This window comes from Triticum aestivum, chromosome 7B, assembly GCF_018294505.1.
Source record: "Triticum aestivum cultivar Chinese Spring chromosome 7B, IWGSC CS RefSeq v2.1, whole genome shotgun sequence".
Lineage (NCBI taxonomy): Eukaryota > Viridiplantae > Streptophyta > Magnoliopsida > Poales > Poaceae > Triticum > Triticum aestivum.
In genome coordinates this window covers 185,430,822-185,442,379 of record NC_057813.1, presented here as the reverse complement: position 1 = coordinate 185,442,379, position 11,558 = coordinate 185,430,822, and positions in this window count along the sequence as shown.

Genomic DNA, 11,558 nt, shown 5'->3' with positions numbered 1-11,558 from the left:
TCAATGAGCTATATGTTGTTATGAATTACCAAAACCACCTAGGGATAGTTGCACTTTCAGTTTTCCCATCCCAAAATGTCAAATGCCTACGATTGTGGAATGGGCAGGGTTTGCCATCAGTTCGGACATTGACATGGCACCTCGTGCTAAATAAACCAATTGTTATTTTTGTGCAGTTCCACCAAAATCAACCAAATTCGCGCATAGCTTGTATTTCGCCCTTATATGTTGCAACGCCTTGAACATATCAGCACCTCCTTGAACATATCAGCACCTCCTTTCTTGTGGTGGAAATGAATGATTCGATGTATTCATGAACATTTTGTGCAGTTCCCATTGAAATCAAGCTGAGCACCTTTATTTGCACAAATAAAAAAAGTGATTAGTATAAAGCAAACTGTACTATGAATTGACAGTTTAAACAGACACCTACATGGTCCATGTAGAGCACACTTCAAAAAAATGGAACTCACCGGAAAGAATCCTAGAACAACATTGTACTTGCGCATCACATCAAAAAGATGGAGATATGTCAGTCCTTCTGAGCTGAAGTTAGTTTGGTCTTGTGCGGAGTAATGTAACCATCCTTCAACTGCTCCTTCTGATGAGAATATAGACAGAGCTTCTTCATCCTGACTTAATCAGAACTAGTCACTTCACGTACTCCATATTCTTCTTCAGAGGAGGATGATCCTATTGTGCAAAGACAAGAGGACAACTAAATGCTAGCATCTCTATTTGCTCGAAAAAAAGGAAAGGAAATATTTAAAACAGCATCGATGAAGCACTTCTCAAGGACAATAGCACTTTCTCATGCCAGTATCTAAACAGTAGCACGACACCAATAGAGATGACAAAGTTCAATCATATGGATGAAATCCGTGGGCGAGTACCAACCTTTGTTAGGAGGCTTATTGTGTAGAGCATATAGATCAAGCACTTCTCTGGAACCATCTGCTGTTATCTACTGTGGTTGCCATGCTTACTATATACTCCTCGATTAGTTTAATGTTTCCAACATCTTCTTGTGCAGTTCCACTAAAATATATGGTATCTTCAAAGAAGATCCCCGTTTGCACAAGTAGAGATAATTACATATTACATTAAGAGTGGCATCAGATCAGTGGCAACAATTGCTCGTTCCAGCCATAGTAATAAATTAAGATGCAAAACTATATCATTACTTGTGTCATCAAATTTCCAGTGCTTCATTACAACACCGAGAGTTGATTTTTGTTTTTCTTCCACTTGTTCTTCCCCTTCATCACTTGGTTCAATAACAGACAAGCTTCACCTTCAATGTAAGATTTGGCATGTCAATTAGGGAGCACAAGTATAGCACTAAACAACGACATTAATTTTCTGATGGAAGTGGCAAAATACAGGCCAACAGTTGTGAAATATCCTTATCTTACCTCAATGGGATATTAGGGTACACATACAGATTGGAAGTCTTGTCTCCATTTGTGCAGTTCACTAAAATCAAGCAACATTACCGTACAAGTAGCACAACATATGAAAGCACACTGCACAATCATGTGAAAGAAGGCTAGTACTGACCTCTCATGACGCGGAATTCGAACAACTCACAAGAAGAGGATCTGAACCAATTTTGCCAACATAGATAGGAAGTAAGATCTCCTCTTGTGCAGTTCCACTAAGATCAAGCAATCAAGCAACGTTGTCGGTGTGACATTTTGGTTGAACTGCACAAAACACTCTTAAAACAAAAGTGTTTTGTGTAGTGCAACAAAAGGTCACAATAGCAACGGCGTGAAGTAGATAACCCTGTTTACACAGAGGTGCAAAGGAAACAACTAGTGGTCAATAACGGTGGATGACACAGAAGCCAACAAAAAGAAGCATCTAACTTATCTAAATGGGAAAGAAAGCAAGACAGTAGCATTTCTCAAATGGTGGCATTGATTAATATTAACAGAGAGATTATATTAACAATAAAATTCTTTAAACATGTAATTTGCTTTTAACTGTGGCATTGCATCAATTTTCCAGCGACATTATTAGAGGGTGTTTGTTTACAGGGACTTTTTGGTGTAGGGAGTAAAAAAGGTCCGTGTCAGTCCCATCTAAACCAAACAAGAGGGACTTTTAGGGACTAAAAGTGGGAATTTGGGACTAAAGAAAGAAGACCCCGAGGGAGAGTCTTTTTGGGACTCTTTCCAACAGTTGCCCCTACCTTGCATCGCACCTTATCTCTATTAGTTCATTACTAGGGGTAACATGGTCTTTTAGCATGTCATTTAATAACCTCTAGTCCATGTTTAGTCCGTGGAACCAAGCAGGTAGGGACTAGGGACTTTTTAACCAAACAGGGCCTTAGATTAACAACAACTAAAGAGTTGCATGGGACAGTGGACACACCAGCACCATGTGCATCTACCGATGTATGAAGGGGTGATGCATAGTTTGTTGCAACAAAGAACAAACAACCAAGGAGCATATTTGTGTTGGTCCCAGTTTTGTTATCTTTAGACACCTTTCCTATGTGAGCGCAACAAATCTAGTCCTGCTCAAACTCTGCAGCTGTCCCCCAAAACAAAAATATCAGTTCGTTACAGATGTGCGTAGTGCATTTGTCATTGTTTTCCCTTTTTGACCAACGTAGGTGCTGGATAGCCAGTCTGTACTAGTACTCCCCACTTCCTTTCCTCTTTGAACCATGTCCTCGATTCATGCTATACAACTTCTCCCACTCCTTTCCCCCATTCCTTTCTTCTTTGAACCACGTCTTAGGTTCATGCTATACAACTTTCCCCACAACTTTACCCCTTCCTTTCCTTTTTGAACCATGTCCTAGATTCATGCTATACAACTTTCCCCACTACTTTCCCCCATTCCTTTCCTCTTTGAAACACGTCCTAGATTTATGCTATACAACTTTCCCCACTACTTTCCTGTTTGATCCAACACCTAGATTCGAGTGCAGAAGCGGAAAAATCCCACATGCAGCCAGAGCAATGCATGTGGAATAAGTAAATTATACCTTAAGGTTCTTGGGGTGTGGTTCGGTGAGCGACTGGAGGCTGTTCGGCCCACACTATGTACGACAGTGAGGAAGAAGGGGTCGGAGGACCTCCCGCACCGCTGCTGGGTGAAAGAGAACAACTACGCTGATAGTGGATTCCCTCCCTCGCCGGTGACGACAATGTTAAGCGTCCTTCCCTTCCCAGCGGACGGATCCTGCTGGCTCTTTGACCAGCAGTGAGGGGAGAGAGAGAGAGGCCAACGAAGTCTTGTTTAGATCTGGAGAGTGTGAAGAGAGCAACTACAAGCGCTGAGGCTCCAGCGTGTATATATATACTGGAGAGAGAGTGTGAAGAGTGCAAACCCTAGAAAACAAGTGCCGAGGCTGCAGCGTATACGTGATGAGGTGATTATGCGGTCACTACGAGATCGTATAGCTCCATATCCACCCATTTTGACCAGTCAAAGAACCCTCCTGGCACTGCCCCAGATCACTTTCTCTCTCTGCCATGTGGGGCCTACCTGTCATTGGGTGGAAGAAAGAAGTCGAACAAAAACAAAATTATGCTCAAGTGTAGTTATCGAACCTGAGACCTCAAGTTTGATGAGTGAACAGGCTAACCAGCTACACCACCCTCCTGTTATGTTCAATGAGAGGAAAATAACCTTTTATACATTCTTGCATTCGTGTGATAAGCATGCCGCGTTTTTTTTGCGTGGGAGTCATTGGAATTTAAATCATAATCATGTCATGCTTGGTGGTAAGGTCTTTTGGGATTTAAAGCAGTGTTGGTAGCACAGAAATAATGCAGCCTTAGTCACCTTACCTCTCTCCACATAGTACGTTGGGTCCCACCAGTCAGAGGGTGAAACAAACAAATTAACAAGAAAAATTAAAAGCGCTAGTGGTGTATCTTACGTCACACATCTCATTACTGCTCGTGAACACTGTCCAATTGATCCCTCTATTCGCTCACGTACTATTTTAAGTGAATCCTTATTACAACATGCACACAATTTTGGGCACTTGTATTCGACCTAAGTCAGTGTGCCACCGTATCTCGTACTACTCCCTCCGTCTAGGTGTAATAAGTCACATTAGAAGGTGCAACAGGACCAAGGTGCAAGCTGATTGGAGGAGAAGGAGAAACTTGACCGGTCCTTCCTCCAATGAAAGCCCTGATTTCTATCTCTAAACGCAACAATTAATCCCAACAACTAAGAGATGCCATTTTAGCTACCATGTAGGGCCATGTATTAACTCGCATGCAAGCCGACTTTGATTTCTTGACTGGTCAACGCGTAGTTGCGCTCCATGCATTGGGTTTCCGGGGGAGATAACAAGGCAGAGTAAGGAGCGTTTGGTTAGATTGCTTAGGCTGGTCATAGTGGTGAGTAACTTGGACTAGTAACATGCATATGCTACTAGTCTATGGTACTACTACCTTCGTCCTGGTTTATAGGTCCCCTTTGTAGTTTGTACCAAATTTTGACCAAAGACTTAACTAACAAAATGTTAATGCGTGTCAACCAAAATTATATCGTTGGATTCGTATTTGAACATAGTTTTCAATGATATAATTTTTTGTGACATGCATGAACATTTTGTTAGTTCAATATATGGTCAAAATTTGACACGAAATACAATGGGGACCAACAAACCAGGACGGAGGTAGTACATGAAGTTTGCCGTCGGAAGCGAGCCCATCTGGCTCTCGTGAGCTAGCAAGGTTTTTCTAGCCCACCCAAGCTAGTTGGCCCACAAAAGCTAACATATTTTAACAGTTCCAAACGCCTAACCTTGCCCGGCTAGGCTATAAATTGTTCTTGCTAAGGGTCCAAACGCTCCCTAAGTAACTCGCACGATATTCCTATTCTATGAACCTGTGTGTGTGTGTGTGTTTAACATCATGTGTGTGTTAGAGAGAGCGACACATCGACCTACTCCTACAAAGAGATGGTGTGTAGTGTACGATTTAGCCACGAGAGTTGGTGCATCCTCTTGTTTCCGGGCGTCCGGTCGGGACAGGCGGACCGCTACCACGCCCGCTCCTAACCATCCTGGCCCACCCAAAGCCCCTCCATTGCCCTCGTGCGCTTCCCGCCCAAAACGGTCAGCGCCTCTCCAAAGAATCGGTGCCACATTCATGCCCGCGCAGAGCGGACGCGAACTCTGACTGGCGCCTGCATTGAAGAGAGAAGCAGATTCAAGAGTGATGGTTGCTTTGTCCGTCCAACTTACTGCTGGGTCTATGTGATTTGACAGCTCATTGGTCATTATTACTAACGTGGTAGGACTGTTGGATGTCCCACGCTTTCGGCGAAAGGAGGTACTACTAGATTACAATTTTCTCCATTCTTACAGCGGAGGAGTGCGAGAGCAATGAAAACACGCAGGCTCAGTGATTACATGGCCCACCTCACATTATCACCATATTTTATGGACACCGTGCGACACCTAACTCTTTACATAGTACTAGTATAGTACGTACTGTAATTTATCAGCGAGATAAATTTGTACAATGCTATGAAGCTTCCAGCTTCTGTTTCATGTATCTTGCGTCCAAGGTTGCTCGTTGTAACATTTCATCAAATACAAAGGAGACTAACATGCATGCTATTGCATCTCAATGATTGACAAATCATAGCCAATATGTACTCCCTCCATTCCAAAATAAGTGTCTCAACTTTATGTAAACTTTAGTACAAAGTTGTACTACTACTAAAGTTGACACTTATTTTGGAACAAAGACAACTAAAGAAAAAATGATCCATGCAGTCCCTAGCCCTTGAATCGTAAACCATAACTAGGCTTTAATTTGCTGGCAATGTTGGAGCTTCCGAAGAAATGAAGTTTGCAACCCTTTGACCATAGGATCATTTTGTGCAGTTTCACCAAAATTGAGATGAGCATCCCTGTGGCAAAGAAATTGAAGAAGCGTGATTAGAATAAGATTACTGGGACTAGTTGATGAGACATAAACTCATCACAAATACAGTACGTAGAAGCCAGTAGAGGTATGTGCGGGGCAAAGAAGTAGAGAAATATCCACATGGAGTGATGTGGGCAGCTGGAGCAGTGGTGCAAGCCGGCTGTAAAGGGAGTTGTACCTGAGGGATGTCGAGACATGGCTCAACCTAGAGGAGGGCAGCGGGAGGCGACAACTGTCCACATCACGGCAGTGAGCAAGGTACGAAGGCAACCTCACCGGCTTTGTGAGAGAGAACGACGGGGACCCCTGATCGGGACGTGCCGACAGTGGATTTTCACCGTCGGCGACGGTGAATGCATCTACACTAAGCATCCACCCCTTCCCCTGGCGGACGTGATCTGCTAGGATGTTAGAGATGTGGCCATAGTCGTTTTGTGCGAGAGAGTGTGAAGAGAGCAACCCCAGCAAGCAACCGTGTTGGCTTGTCCTGCCTATGTATTTAGTGGAGCGGTTTCCTTTTCTCTCCATATGAACCTATTTATATTGCGTATGTGCCACTGAAGAAAAAAAACTTTATTTATAAATGACGGGTCATCTACTACTCGTTCTCCTATAAACCTTGTGCTTGGCATCTCCAAAATATTAACCTTGCGATTGGCTCTTCGCCTCTTCGGGAAGTCGAGCAATAATGGTACTGCACTATATATCATTCTGGCTATATGAGACCGAATGAATTGTTGCACGTCCACCATGTGGGCGAGGGTCGAGGGGCGAGGGAGAGTGCATACTATTACGTCCGTTTCAATATGGACTACATATGGAGCAAAATGAGTGAATCTACACTCTAAAATACGTCTATATACATCAGTGTTTGGAGTATGTACTAGTAATTCATATTCAAATCTACTAAAGGACATATATTCCAGACAATATGATAATCTCTCTAACCAAGGTAGGGACGGGGAGTAAACGGAGGGAGTAGTAAAATTTTCTCCTCGTCCGACGATCCACCGCGCGCGTGAGCGAGGGAGCGGGCGTAAGGCATACTAGTAAGCAAGCTTCACCTCATCCTGCGATCCATCACGCCCGTGGGTAGGGGAAACGGCGTACTAAGCAAGCTTCTCCTCGTTCTGCGAGTTGACGGGACACATCAAAAGTACTCCAGTGTATAGAGCCTTGGATCTAAGGTAGACCCCACATGTTTGCCTCTTTTTTAACATAACGCGTCAAGTCGTAATTTGTTTGTTCACCCGTGGTAGACGATCCTCCATCAAGTGGACAACCAGCACACGTGTCAAATTACCAGGTGGTCTGCCTTTTCGTACATAAATGAGCTCCACCGTGTAATGATAAACCACAAGTATAGGGGATCAATTGTAGCCTCTTTTGATAAGTAAGAGTGTCGAACACAACAAGGAGCTAAAGGTAGACCAAATATTCCCTCAAGTTCTATCGAGCACCCATACAACTCTACGCATGCTTGATGTTCGCTTTTCCTAGAACAAGTAGAAAACTAGAAGTACTTTGTAGGTGTTTTTGGATAGGTTTGCAAGAATATAAAGAATGCGTAAATAAAAGCTAGGGGCTGTTTAGATAAAGAAGCAATAAAGTAAGTATAGCAAGTGTGGAAAAGTGGTGGTAGGAGTTGCGAAATTGTCCCTAAGCAATTGACTACGTTACTAGACCGATAGCAAGTTTTATGCGGGAGAGGCCACTGCTAGCATGTCATCCCTGACTTGGAATTCTATGCACTTATGATTGGAACTATTAGCAAGAATCCGCAACTACTAATGTTCATTAAGGTAAAAACCAACCATAGCCTTAAGATATATTGGTCCCCCTTCAATCCCGTACGCATCAATTTCTATGCTAGGTTGAAGCTTCTGTCACTCTTGCCCTCCAATACATAGTCCTATCAACATACAACTAACCCTATGGTGTGATCCACGCGCGCGCTCATATGATGGGCACCAAAGGACAGCAACATAACCACAAGCAAATTAAACCAATCATAGCAATTCACCAATTACCGATAGGACAACGAAAATCTACTCAGACATCATAGGATGGCAACACATCATTGGATAATAATATGAAGCATAAAGCACCATGTTCAAGTAGAGGGTACAACAAGTTGCGGGAGAGTGGACTGTTGTAGATAGATGGGGGAAGGTGATGGAGATGGTCGTGAAGATGACGGAGGTGTTGGTGTAGATCGCGGTGATGATGATGGCCGCCGACGGTGTTCCGGCGCCATCGGAAGCGAGGGGGAGAGAGCCCTCCTTCTTCTTCTTCTTCCTTGACCTTCTCCCTAGATGGGAGAAGGGTTTCCCCTCTAGTCCATGGTCTCCATGGCGTGGGAGGGGCAAGAGCCCCTTCGAGATTGGATCTGTCTCTCTGTCTCTCTCTGTTTCTGCGTTCTGGATTCTGCCCTTTCACCGTTTCTTTTATAACCGGAGATCAGTAACTCCAATTGGATTGAAACCTTCGCCACTACCCCCCCCCCAAAAATTAGCTTTCTTGCGGCAAAAGAAGAGCAACAACCGCCTTACAGGGTGCCCACGAGGGTCAGGGGCGCGCCCTCTGCCTCGTGGCCCCCTCAGGCACCGTCTCGTGTTGATTCTTCTTCCCAAAATTCATAAATATTCTAGAAATATTCTCCGCCCATTTTTATCCCGTTTGGACTCCGTTTGATATGGGGTTTCTGCAAAACATAAAACATGCAACAAACAGGAACTGGCACTAGGCACTGGATCAATATGTTAGTTCCAAAAATAGTATAAAAAGTTGCCAAAAGTATATGAAAGTTGAATAATATTGACATGCAACAATCAAAAATTATAGATACGACATAGACGTATCAACATCCCCAAGCTTAATTCCTGCTCGTCCTCGAGTAGGTAAATGATAAAAAGATAATTTTTGATGTGGAATGCTACCTAGCATAATCTTGATCACATAATCTAATCATGGCATGGATATTAAGACCCGAGTGATTCAAAGCAATAGTCTATCATTTGACATTAAGACAATAATACTTCAAGCATACTAATAAAGAAATCATGTCTTTTCAAAATAACATGGCCAAAGAAAGTTATCCCTACAAAATCATATAGTCTGGCTATGCTCCATCTTCACCACACAAAATATTCAAATCATGCACAACCCCGATGACAAGCCAAGCGATTGTTTCATACTTTTGATGTTCTCAAACCTTTTCAACTTTCACGCAATACATGACCGTGAGCCATGGACATAGCACTATAGGTGGAATAGAATATGATGATGGAGGTTGTGTGGGGAAGACAAAAAAGGAAGAAAGTCTCACATTGACGCGGCTAATCAACGGGCTATGCAGATGCCCATCAATTGATGTCAATGCGAGGAGTAGGGATTGCCATGCAACGGATGCACTAGAGCTATGAGTGTATGAAAGCTCAAACTAAAACTAAGTGGGTGTACATCCAACTTGCTTGCTCATTAAGACCTCGGGCATTTGAGGAAGCCCATCATCGGAATATACAAGCCAAGTTCTATAATGGAAATTCCCACTAGTATATGAAAGTGATAACTCAAGAGACTCTCTATATGAAGAACATGGTGCTAATTTGAAGCACAAGTGTGGCAAAAGGATAGTAACATTGCCCCTTCTCTCATTTTCTCTCATTTTTCTCTCATTTTTCTTTTTTTGTTCTCTTTTTTTGGTGGGCTTCTTTGGCCTCTTTTATTTTGATAACCTCACATGGGACAATGTTGTAATAATGATGATCATCACACTTTTATTTACTTACAACTCAATATTACAACTCGATACTAGAACAAAGATATGACTCTATATGAGTGCCTCCGGCGGTGTACCGGGATGTGCAATGATCTAGCGTAGCAATGACATCAAAAAACGGACAAGCCATGAAAACATCATGCTAGCTATCTTACGGTCATGCAAAGCAATATGACAATAAATGCTCAAGTCATTTATATGATGATGATAAAAGTTGCATGTCAATATATCTCGGAATGGCTATGGGAATGCCATGATAGGTAGGTATGGTGGCTGTTTTGAGGAAGATATAAGGAGGCTTATGTGTGATAGAGCGTACCGTATCACGGGGTTTGGATGCACCGGCGAAGTTTGCACCAACTCTCGAGGTGAGAAAGGGCAATGCACGGTACCGAAGAGGCTAGCAATGATGGAAGAGTGAGAGTGCGTATAATCTAAGGACTCAAGATTAGCCATAAAGAACTCACATACTTATTGCAAAAATCTATTAGTCATCGAAACAAAGTACTACACGCATGCTCCTAGGGGGATAGATTGATAGAAAAAGACCATCGCTCATCCCCAACCGCCACTCATAAGGAATACAATCAATAAACAAATCATGCTCCGACTTTGTTACATAACGGTTCACCATATGTGCATGCTACGGGAATCACAAACTTCAACACAAGTATTGCTACAATCCACAACTACCCACTAGCATGACTCTAATATCACCATCTTTATATCGCGAAACTATTGCAATGAATCAAACATATCATATTCATTGATCTACAAGTTTTATGTAGGATTTTATGACTAACCATGTGAATGACCAATTCCTGTCATCTCTCTAAATAGATATAAGTGAAGCAAGAGATTTTAATTCTTTCTACAAAAGATATGCCCACGCTCTAACAAATATAAGTGAAGCAAAAGAGCATTCTACAAATGGCGGTTTTCTATGTGAAGAGAAATAGGCAATCCAAACTTCAAATGATATAAGTGAAGCACATGAAGCATTCTATAAAGCCATACTCAAATGATATAAGTGAAGTGCAATGAGCATCCTATAAATCAACCATGGACTATCTCATACCAGCATGGTGCATAAAATAAAAGTGAAAACTAAATGCAAAAGACGCTCCAAGATCTGCACATATCACATGAATGAAACGAATCCGAAAACATACCGATACTTGTTGAAGAAAGATGGGACGCCTTCTGGGGCATCCCCAAGCTTAGACGCTTGAGTCTCCTTGAATATTTACTTGGGGTGCTTTGGGCATCCCCAAGCTTGAGCTCTTGCCTCTCCTCCTTTTCCTCCTATCGAGACCTCCTCGATCTTCGAACACTTCATCCACACAAAACTTCGACAGAAAACTCGGTAAGATCCGTTAGTATAATAAAGCAAATCACCACTCTAAGTACTGTTGCAAACCAATTCATATTTTGTTTTTGCATTGTAGCTATGATACGTCTCCAACGTATCTATAATTTATGAAGCATTATGCTATTTTATTATCTGTTTTGAATGATTATGGGCTTTATTATACACTTTTATATTACTTTTGGACTAACCTATTAACCGGAGGCCCAGCCCATATTGCTATTTTATTGCCTGTTTCAGTATTTTGAGGAAAAGGAATATCAAACAGAGTACAAACGGAATTAAACCTTTGGCATCGTGATTTTTTGGAAGAATATGATCCTGGAGACTTGGAGTTCACGTCAGAAGATCCTCGAGGTAGCCACGAGATAGGAGGGCGCGCCCCCCTGTAGGGCGTGCCCCCTGTCTCGTGGGCCCCTCGAGGCTCCGCCGACTGACTTCTTTCGCCTATATAAGCCTACGTACTCTAAAACCATCGAATATCAAGATA